This window comes from Protopterus annectens, chromosome 3.part0 (assembly GCF_019279795.1).
Source record: "Protopterus annectens isolate FY-2018-M chromosome 3.part0, PAN1.0, whole genome shotgun sequence".
Classification (NCBI taxonomy): Eukaryota; Metazoa; Chordata; order Ceratodontiformes; family Protopteridae; genus Protopterus; species Protopterus annectens.
The window spans coordinates 740,344,881-740,357,510 of NC_056731.1; positions in this window are offsets into that span (position 1 = coordinate 740,344,881).

Consider the following 12,630-nt stretch of genomic DNA (forward strand, 5'->3'; position numbering starts at 1 on the left):
ACATGTTTAAACTATTCTCAAGTTGTTTCACTGAATTTGTATTTGCAGAGATGGGTATGGTGTTCAATTCTGATATTATTTCAGACCTCATATCCAAAATTGGGACAAATTACCTTCACATTTGTTAATCACTTCTTATATAAACTTGTTGATAAATTGGCCAGGGTAGCCATGTCTTTTAAATATTTCTTTCAGTAAGAAACAGTCCTCTAGAAAGACATCTTCCCTTGTAGTCATCCATGCTGCCCTCACAAACTGACCATTTACCACGGCTTTCTTTTGTGTTTGAAAGAAGACATTAGAGTAGGTTGGTTTATGATATATTTGCGATACATGTGTTTTTGTTTCAAAATCTTTTGTTATTAGTGCATATAAGTAGGCTATTTCATTTTGTCCTGTTTTGTGTGTAAATCTTAGGAAATTAGTAGTTATGTTGAGGTCCAAAAAGGCAGATATTTTTTTTCTTTTTCATTATTCCAAACAGTAAAGCTGTCATCCATATAACGAGTGTAAAAGCTGCATGACTCCATAACATTGTTGTTGAAAATAAAGTTTGTTTCCCAGTGGATCAGTCGCCACCCCTTTGTTTTGTAAGTAATACTGACCCTCAAAATAAATTAATTTGTTTCCTAGTGCTCTTACCAGTAGTTCTTCATATAAATTAATCTTTTCTTGTGGAATATTTTTACTTAAAAGGTAGTCAGTGAACCACTGCATTCCTGTATTGTGGGATAATCACTGTATATAAGTCCTTTACATCAATTGTAAGGAAAGTGTCCCTTTCATCAAATTCAAGTTTTTCATTTTGCTCAAGAAATCCCATGAATCTTTACACATGCGTACATCTTGAAGTACTAAGTTCTTAAGTTTATCATCTAAGAATTTCACACAAGAGTACATAATGGATCCTTCACCATTACACAACTGGGTGCAAGGAGGTAACATCTTTGTGGATTCTTGGTATCCCAAAGATAGTTGGCATTATAGGGCTTACTATGTTCAAATAACTGTATTCATCTATACTGATATGTTGTTCAATGAATAAATCATTTAGTTGTCAACTGATTTTTCTTTAGGCAATATTTAATTTGTTTAGTGAGGCTTTTCCATATGTTACATCAGCAAGTATTTTATATCAATGTAGTCAATTTTCTCCATCATGATGAGCCCATCCCCTTTGTCTGGTTTCATTATTCTTATATTTGCTTTTTCCATTTCATCTAGTTTAGCAGTATCTTCCTTTGTCACATTGGGAGGAATTCAATAAAGCCTAGATGAAGTGATTTTACATGTAGGCATAGTGGCGCAGAGCTTACATGGAAGTAAGCAGCCATACAATCCAGTAAACAGAGCAGAGGGGTGTGCACAAGTGTGCAAACACAGAAATGTGCATGGCATGCAAATCACCTAATAAGCTGGTGAACTGCATGCAAATGAGGGTGCTGGAGCAATCCAGCAAGCAGATAGGCAGTCTTGCAGACCCCGTATTGGTGTCTGAAGTGTACACAGAAAATTTCCATGTACAAGCAAATAAAACTTGAACAGGGACTGTAAAAGCCAATTTAGAAGGTCAGAAATTGCATAGTAGACACAGATATGTGCAAAACTATGCCCTGTGTGCCCAAAAAGTAATGCAAAATAATTTGATATAAGTTTTTTTTAATACCCATATTAGACTCCATGTTGGTGTCTGAAGTGTACACAAATTCCATGTACAAGCAAATAAAACTTGAACAGGGGCTGTAAAAGCCAATTTAGAAGGTCAGAAATTGCATAGTAGGCACAGATATGTGCAAACCTATGCCTTGTGTGTCCAAAAAGTAATGCAAAATAATTTGATATAAGTTTTTTTTAATACCCATATTAAGTTTGCATGGCGCACAGCAGTGTGCAAACATGCCGTTATGCAAAAAAAATCTATATTAAAAATTGCAAAAATGGAAAAAAATAAATATGTGACAATAATGCATTATAGGGCCTTGCATGGGGTATGTACAATGGTGGATATCTGTGGTTGCTAAGGAGGCAGACCCTGGAATAGTGCAGTATCCAGGTTGTGTGCACGGATCTGTATGCAAATAAGCTGGGGTTACTGAGAAGCAAAAATGGGTTACCGCGTCCGCAGATAAAATCCATGTAGCCCCAGAACTGTGTTGGTGCCACAGGAGTGCTAGCTGACATCAAAGGGGGGGGGTGTCACTATGTGTTTAAGCACATTGGAGCTCAGCGGTGCCCGTTTGTGAGGCATACCTCTCAGCTAAGCAGGGTGGTGTGTCCAGTGCTCCTAAGCTTGTTTAGCTATTGTGTTTTAGCTGGTTTGACCATGTTTGAGAGTGTTTGTACTGCACGCTGCTCTACTGAGCATGGCCATCAATGGGGGTGTGTCCATTGAGTGGTTAGCATTATTCATATCTGTGGCACGGGTTTGCCCACTGTGCTGCACTGCTTAGCAGGGAAAGCTGTCTAAAAAAAGATATAAAATTACTTGGAAAAGCCAATCATGTATAAATCATTGATGACCCCTATTCCACTTGACCTGGGCCTGTAAAACCCTTCAGTGATGTATGTGGTAGGTGGAATGCATCATAGTTCGAAAATCACACAGGCTGCATCAGCAGCAGAGCACTATAAAGTATGCATGCATGCTATAATCTGATTTTTCCTCCATACTCTGGACCAGTGGAGTACAGACTTGGGAATTTTAACTGAGGGAATGCTAGGGGCTGCTGCAGCTCTGCTACATCTGTATGTGCTAGATGCTGAGGTCAGTGCTGATGCTGATGCTGACAATAGGCCTAGACTGACAAGGAGAAGAGTGTTCAGGTGCAGGTTAACCTACCAGGAGCTACATGAGCTTTAGATTGTAAAGCACTGCAGGGTGGACAGGGACATACTACAGGAACTCACCAAGCTCTGATCCCCTCAACTCAGATCCAGAGCCAACAGAGGGGAACCCATCCCAGTTGAAATAAAAGTATGTGTAGCCCTTAGGATACTAGCTACATTGCTACTGATAATATTAGAATTTATTACAGTTGATAGGTATAAGACATATATTATGTTCAGCATACAGCCGGGAAATGCTTGGACAAAACATCATGGAGGTGTTGGAGTGTTGAAGCAGGTACAGCAGCCAATTGGTTGCAGCACACAAATTCCCAGACTGAAGTACAGGTAGGTCTGTCTTGGAGTCACCTTGAAAGTACTGACAGTCACACTGGGCATGCTTCTACACTTAGCTGACTGGAGCCCATGTCTGATGCCTCATCATCTGCCCAAAGAACTGCTATGTGGAAATATGTCTGTGCATACAAACAGCTATGTATACGTATCTGTCTCTCCCTATCCGCCTCACACATGATTACCCTATCTATCAGTATGTGGCACACACACATATATATATATATATATATATATATATATATAGGTCATATTTATATTGTATTATATATCTACATAGATATATTTATATATATATATATATATATATATATATATATATATATATATATATGAAGAGAGAGAGGGAGAGAGCTACATACATGTGTAGAGTGATTTAAACCCTCCACATATATGTATATAACACAGTCACATAACACACACACACACAGCTACAGCTACATCCCTGATATATATATATATATATATATATATATATATATATATATATATATATATATATATATATATATGTAGAAATATATCTACATGTGTATATGTGTATGGGGATGTACGAAGGTCGACACTTATATGCAGAATGTTGGGGTTATCTGCACCTACACACACAACACAATCTGCCCAACCTCAGACCCTGTGCCTGTGGAATGTCACCCTGTAAACAGACAACGGTGAGCAGGTGGTGTACTGTGCAATGACTTCAATGCAGGACTTGCACAGGCCATATTGCCACAGGTCAATTGTCCACATAGCAAACTGCAACCGGCCAAACCTGACAAAACTGGTACCTGTACACACATAGCAGGGGTATTAACAGGTACCTCACTGCTAGGACACTAGATGCAGTATTACCATAAAGCAGGTTCACTCTGCAGGCCACACATGCTGTGTAATGCAAGGTCACTTTGCGTAGTCCACAAGTACTGTGGCTGCAACCACATGTACAACAGATTTAATTGGTGGCATGTGCAATAAATTCTGCGAGCTATAGTGTGTAATAGTAGGTAGGTAGTAGTTCTAATTTCACTTCAGCCACTGTGTGTATGTGTGTGTGTGTGTGTGTGTGTGTGTGTGTGTGTGTGTGTGTGTGTGTGTGTGTGTGTGTGTGTGTGTGTGTGTGTGTGTGTGTGTGTGTGTGTGTGTGTGTGTGTGTGTGTGTGTATAAATATATCCCCTTGCAGCAGTGAGGACATGGCTGTATGGCTTAGCTCTGTGCAATGGTTATACATTTTAAGGCCCTGTGACTACTTGCCAGCCTCTTCATTGTCCTCCTTTACAAGGCCTGCTGATGTCATCCACCTTAACAGCACAGGATGACAATCTAGCAACACATAAGCACCATGGTACATGCAATATATACTTTGTTCTATAGTTTATACTTCTAGATAGGTAGGGGTTCTAATCGCACAACAGACAACTCTGTGTGTGTGTGTGTGTGTGTGTGTGTGTGTGTGTGTGTGTGTGTGTGTGTGTGTGTGTGTGTGTGTGTGTGTGTGTGTGTGTGTGTGTGTGTGTGTGTGTGTGTTTATATACAAACATATTCCCATGCAACAGTACACATATGACCATATGGGTGTGCAATGATCATGTATTTCACTGTCCTGTGTCTAGCTGCTGGCCCTAAATAGCCCACATTTACCTAGGCATAAATGCTACCCATCACCAGCTACAGTTGTATGTACAGAACACCCAGGTGAAACATATCAAGGGTAGTAGGCCTTCTCACAGGGTATGAATGCATGATTACCCTAATTGCCCCCCCCCCCATTGTCCCTGACACACTGTTCTACACATATGCACCCAGGTAACCATGCATGTGTACAGTTGTACCTTGCTGATGTCATATTTCTGCTGTGCTGCAATGCCATCCTGTGCCACTATACTGGGGCCAAATCTCCATAGCTCAGCCACACAGACCCTTGGAACAGAAACATACACAGTTATGTGAGACACGTCAGTCTGCAACACTACCAGCAGTGTTACATAGGTTCATAGGTGTGTACTAGGTCAACGGCCCTGGAGCCTTTACAAGCCTAGCCCATAGAAGTGCCCTGGCATCATGCCACCATTAGTTCCCAGTGCCTCTATCAAGTAGAGTCACTGGAGTGATCTGCAGGGTGAAATTTCTATTTCCCATCCACTCATCAAGATTTCTCTTGAAAAGGGCCAGTGAGGTGCTCTGCTTATTCCAGAGCATGGGCAGTCTCTGGGTTATGAACCTGTCCCTCCAGCATGTTCTGTTGATTGTAGTAATGAGGTTGAGGTCCCTGGAGTGTGTGGTGTGGAGGGATTGGGATTTCTTTAGGTGTAACATTTCTAACAGGATTGGGTCAGACATGGCTTTGTAAGTCAATCCGAGATCGCCTCTTAATAGATGATATGAGACTGAGAAAAGCTGGAGTTTTTTGAGTCTGTCCATGTAGGGTATGTGTTTAAGGCCTAGGATTTCCTTCATGAGGTACTTTTATGTCCTTTCCAGCTGTTGCAGGTGTTTAATGACGTACATACCAAATGGGGCATTATACTTGATGATTGGTCTAATGAGGGAAGAGTAGAGAGAGATGATGGCCTCTTTCTTCCTGGATGCAAAACCCTTGGTAATGAGATGTGCCACAGAGAAGGACTTTCTGACCACAGTGGCAATATGGTGGTCGAAGGAGAGGTTTCTGTCAACCTGTGTCCTCAGATCTCTTATGACACCTTCAGTGTTCAGTGGGCTATCATCAATGTGGTAATTAGTGGGAACTGAGTTTTTCCCAAAGGGAATGATGATGCATTTTTTGGCATTAAGCTTAAGGCCATGGTTTCGACACCAGTCTTTGGTCTCAGTGAGGCCTTTCTGTAGGATGTCTATATCACTTGGGAAATAAATAATGGCTTCCAGCTTGCAACTGTCACTGAACTTGGTCAGCCAGAGTCCCTCTGTGTTGGCCTGGAATTCTGAGAAGTAGATGCCAAACAGGAGATGACCCGGGACCAATCCCTGTGGGACTCCACCTGTGCCTGGTCAGCAGTCTGACTTGGAGTCTGCTACATTCACACTGTTGGTTCTATCTGTGAGCCAATTTGCAACCCACCTTATGATATAGGGGTTGATGTCTAGTTTGGTGAGTCTATCAATAATTCCTGAGTGGGAATGATATCAAAGGCCTTGGTCAGATCAAGGTAGGCTGTATGAACTGCCTTGCCCTCATCCACAGCTCTGGTGACTGACTCAAAGAAGTCAACCACGTTGAGCAGGCATGATCTACCCTTCACAAAACCAAATCATCATCATGCACATCATGCAACAAAGATACACAAACTGTGATGTGCACCCATGACACATGCCAGCATACAGCACCAGTCATGCCCGTCACAGCTCGCATGGAAAAACACTACCGCACTACAAAACCTACATGTAAAGTAATATAGTCACCATGTGCGTCAGGCACATATTTGCATGTCCCTGTATTAATGGCATGGAATGCAGGGATGTGTCACAGGTATAATCACATGCACAGGGTGTGGTGTGGGGGTGCCAGAGGCCTAGGCTGTGCCAAACAGTTGACAGAATGTGTGTAAGTCAGGAATGGGTGCTGGTTAGGTGGGCCATGGAGAGGTGCCATGTGTGTCTGTTGGTGACCTGCATGTGACAGTGATGTTTGTGTGAGTGCGTGTGCACAGTCAAGCCCCATGCTAGCCCTACATATGTGTATATTGGACAGCTGTAAACCATACATGGCAGAGTGGAAAGTTCATGGTCTCCAGCCATGAACACAGGAACTGGCTCTGCCAAGAGTGGCACTGGCACCACCATGCCCAGGGTCAGGTGTGGTACTAGTAGCTGACAGTGACTGCTGTCTGCTGGGTCTGTGTCTCCCATGGAGCCACCCAGGGCCACGTGCACATGGCCTGCCATGTCATGGTGTGGACAGCACACTCCCTTCTGTGATGCTGGAGGTCCTGCCACTATGGAAGCGTGAGTGTGCATGGCAACATGGACTCTCAGCAGATGGCCTCGCTGACCTATGTCCACATGTCCCATGCCCTACTCCAACCAGATGTTCCAGCACAGACAATGTGCAGTGAAACACTGACAGTGTCTCAGCTCACCGTCTATCCACTACATCAGTGAAATGATTCATGGCATGACCAATGCAGTGGAGGCAGTCATGGATGTCAGACTGTGCTGCATCCATAAACCTGACCATCCATCTGGTGTTGCATTTGGAACATGTCTGTGCCTTCATGATGGACAGAAACATGCCTTGGTTGACCCATGATGAGACACTTATGACAGGTGGTGGATGGGCAGCAGTCCTTCCATAAGCACCCCTGTCAATCTGCTTGTGTTGGACCTCACCAGCTCTCTGGCTATGGCCAGTGTCTACACTCACTGATGCCATAGTTGCCACACTGTCCTGTTTGATGTCACCACACTCTGACTGTCCTACATCTGTGTCCTCAGGGGACTGGGTATGTGTGGGCATACTGACTGTGTGCGGGGACAATGGGGTGGAAGTGGGATGTCAACCCATGGGACAGATTCAGCTGCCGAAAATCCCACCTGTGCCTCACTATGGCCACCATCATCAGAGTCCGATAAAACACTGACATCAGGTTGTGAGGAGGACACACTCCAATCCCCATGTTCAGCTGTGAGGAGGAAGACAAAATAAGTACATTACTACCTGCACTATTATTTATGGTAATCCACACACACACACACACACACACACACACACACACACACACACACATACATGTGAGGAGCCACAACTGCATTACACATTCCACATCTTATTTCAGATCCCATGTACAACACACAAACAGACTACAACATACACAGACAAGACAGACCCTTTATAACATACACAGCAGCTATGCCCAGTTAATGTTGTCAGTACTATATACCTGTGAGATAAGCAACATGTCAGTGTATCTGATAGACCTACACCTACAACACAGTGCACCTTTCTTGAGCATACTATGTCAGTTATAGAATCACTGCCTCAGGTATGTACCATCTCCATACTGTGTGTGAACAGGCATCTATGAGTGATAGCCTCCTGTATAGTAAGTTGCATAGTCCTTTTCATAAACAAGTACAAATGTGTTACTGCTCCTGCAATTGCACAACTGTGATTACCCATTCAATGCACTTCAGTTAACCCCTCCAAAATTGAATATACAACTAATGTACTCTGGCAAAGCATAACGGTTGTGCCTAGGGTAAAATGGTAGCCCTTAGTATTCTTAGGGTGTATATATGATCCGTAAAACAAAAGTATCACACTTACCAGATACAGGACCTTGCACTCCAGCCACACCTGACAGACCTATGGAAATATGAGGGAGAGGTATTGTCAGCAATAACAAATGTGGCATTGTTACAGGGTAATATGTGCATATATCAACATGTACAGTAGCTAATGTGATACTGCCAACATTGTTGACATTCTGAGTATGTGTGCACAACTGTGTGTTAAAACCAAACGCCTCCCAATGCAAATAAACCTGACACCCGTGTACTGGTATGCAGAGACTGATACAATGACAAATACAGTATTACAGTGATGAACATAGGAAGCTTACTTGGATGTGCCATATCAGATTATTGGGTTGGCTATCTCACCTGCATACATTTGCGGACAGTATATATGCAGTCTACAGCTATTACACTGTTATACTTGCCTGCAGCACTGTACTCCTGAATGCATATAGCTGAAGTGCACTGGTTAACACAAGACAATCCTGATATACACAATATACCATGGGTGTGCTTGCTATAGCTTCATATATTATTGCAGAACAGGTATTATACTTCATTTGTTGTAACACAGGTGTGACTCTACAGTTATTGAACAACACTCTATATGAAATATACCTTAAGACAGGGACTGGTCTTGTTTTGTGTCATTTTTCAAGAACAGTTGTCATATTCGATTTCATGCAGAACAGCCCTACTTACACACAGATTGCACAAAACAGCTTTATTACTGGTACCTTCATGCAGTTACTGCTGTAGTTTCACATTTTTATTGCACAGCACTAGTTCTACTGCAGGTGTTGTAATACACCTGTAATTCCACAGTTATCACAACTGAAACTTTATTTCATTTATGTTATCAAGGTTAATGCTTTACTCTTCCCTGCTTACTGCAGTGCATTTGACAGTGGTCACTTACTGCAGTCTAGGTGTATGACCACATTAATTGCAATACAATCAAAACTGTATATACCTACTGACAGTTAAAGCTTTACTCTTTCCTGCTTATATAACTATATGATTATATGACTATACATCCATCTTGACTCTCCATCCCACTAAATTATATATATATCAACTCCATGGTCAGACTACAGTGGAGAAAAAAAAGCAACATCTCCCAAAAGTACATCACTGGTTCACATAATACAGCATACTATTACTAAGTGTATCATAATATTAAAATTCAACAAAGAGAATGTCAATCATGCATGACTCAGTGAAATGTATGCAATGTGAGCTATACTCAATAAGATATTAATGAAGTGTATGCAGTGTGAGCTATACTCAATAAGACATTAATGAAGTGTATGCAGTGTGAGCTATACTCAATAAGATATTAATGGGGTTCCTATCAGCAGACCAAAGATGCATGTTTTCGAATGCGTCTTGGTCGAACTGACAAAACTGAAACTGCAAAATATCGAAGCGGCATGTAAGCGAATTCTTTCCCTGGGAAAGAATTCGCTTGGCCTCTTTGGTACTTTGAAATTTTCTCCACTGTAGTGTGGTCTCAGAGTTGGTATATTTAAGTAGGGGGTGTGTGGGCACAGCCCTCCATGTCGGGGGATGTGAGGGATGAAGCCCCCCACTTAATCTCATGTTTTAATGTGCTTTTTTTTTTTTTTTTGTTGGAACAGTGATTTTTTTCCCTTGGAAAAAAATCGCTGTTCTGACAGTTCGGTTATGTAAGCTTTCGCTTACATGGGGTTGATTAATCACCGTTCGCTTACCTAAGCATTCAGTGACCTAATACAGACCCATATTAATGAAGTGTATGCAGTGTGAGCTATACTCAATAGGACGTTAATGAAGTACATGGAGTGTGTGCTATACTCAATAAGATATTAATGAAGTGTATGCAGTGTGAGCTATACTCAATAAGATATTAATGAAGTGTATGCAGTGTGAGCTATACTCAATAACATATTAATGAAGTGCATGCAGTGTGAGCTATACTCAATAAGAGATTAATGAAGTCCATGCATTGTGAGCTATACTCAATAAGATATCAATGAAGTGTATGCAGTGTGAGCTATACTCAATAAGACATTAATGAAGTGTATGCAGTGTGAGCTATACTCAATAAGATATTAATGGGGTTCCTATCAGCAGACCAAAGATGCATGTTTTCGAATGCGTCTTGGTCGAACTGACAAAACTGAAACTGCAAAATATCGAAGCGGCATGTAAGTGAATTCTTTCTCTGGGAAAGAATTTGCTTGGCCTCTTTGGTACTTTGCCATTTTCTGCACTGTACAAACCGCTGCTGACACTCGTATAAGGAATGGAACTGGATACAAATAGTTCACAATAAATGCTATAATCCACAAAGCGATTGATATGAAGCTTCACCAACTGGAATCATAAGTGGAACGCCACAAGAAATCGTCGCTCACTGAAACTGTTAGTGGTTTAAAAACTTTTTTAATCACCATACAAAACGTTAAGCGCTTTCACTCGTACACCACGAGCTTCCTCAGACCAATCTGAATAGTCTGTCATTCATTTTTAAATATACCAAATGGCGCCAAAACAGTAATGTCCTTAAAGCTACAGTGCTTGTTCCCTAAATATAAATTTAATATCTCTATAATACAAGTATAACTATTACATATAAAAATATGTTAGGTTAAAATTATAAAATACAAGATGTGTAAGGTTATATATAATTGTTTGTTATTTATATGTATCTAAAACTTCACCTTATATCAAACCAATGTTGAATGTATATTAAAAAACATTGTACTAACATATTGTAACACAAAGGCTCTAATATGGGTCCACTGACGTGTGTCCATCCATATATAATGTGATTAATGATACTTTGCAATAATGTATTGCAACATATGAACAGTGTAAAAAATGTAAATATAAAACATGTAAATATAAAACAAAAAGGTCTAAGCCTTTCATCAACTTTTTATCATCAATAATGGCTTAACAGTAATGTAATCATTTATACCAGGCCACGTCATTGCATCAGTGTAAATTTGCCACCAATATTCCCTATATGCCAAAATATTTTTTAAGTTGCCCCCTCTGGGATTTATCTTGACTCTTTCTAAGATTGCAAACTTAAAAGAATGTTCAGTGTCTACTGCACTGATATGTTTATATAAGGCATTTTTCACATCTTTAGCTCTAATGCTATAAATGTGTGAATAAATCCTTTTCCTAAATTGTCTTTCAGTCCTGCCTATGTAATATGCAGGACAAGTGTTACACTTGGCTATATAGATAATCAAACTAGTTTTGCAATTGCCTTGTGTAGGACTAATTATAGTATTGTTTACATTGTCCAAAGAAATAATCTTGTCTTCACAAATATATTTACATTGTCTGCATGCTCCACATTTATTAGTGTGTTTCTCTTTTGCGGTTGCTTGTGTATGAGTATTTTCTAACAAATGTTTCAGATTCTTCCCCATTTTATAAACAAAATGTGGTTTAGATCCCAGAATTTTTTGTACATCATCATCCATTAAAATAATTTGCCAATTGTTGGTTAATATATTTTTTACTTGGCATGAGAACGGACCATATTGTACTATACATGCTCTCTTAAAATGCAAGTCATTCACTTTGGTAATACTTCCTTCTGTTCCTAATGTAGTCTCACTGCCTGCATATTTAAGTCCTAAAAGGGGTGTGTATTTATGTCCCCACTCTTTTAGAATGTATATTCCTGTGTCATACATCATACGTTCATCATATCCCCTCTCTCTAAATAGCCCAGTTATAAATTTCAACTCTTCTTCAGTATCCTTTCTATCAGATGTCATTCTCAAAGCCCTAATAACTTGCCCTTTGTAGATGTTATATTTAAGTTTCTTAGGGTGGTTACTATTGTAATCCAAATAAGAGTTAGAAAAGGTGGTTTTCCTATTGATCTTTGATTTAAAATGTTCATCTTCTAGGGAGACGAACGTATCTAAATACGCTACCCCGTTGTGGCTACATTCATAAGTGAATTTCAAAAAATCACTGGATTCATATAATATATATATAACCTTACACATCTTATATTTTATAATTTTAACCTAACATATTTTTATATGTAATAGTTATACTTGTATTATAGAGATATTAAATTTATATTTAGGGAACAAGCACTGTAGCTTTAAGGACATTACTGTTTTGGCGCCATTTGGTATATTTAAAAATGAATGACAGACTATTCAGATTGTTCTGAGGAAGCT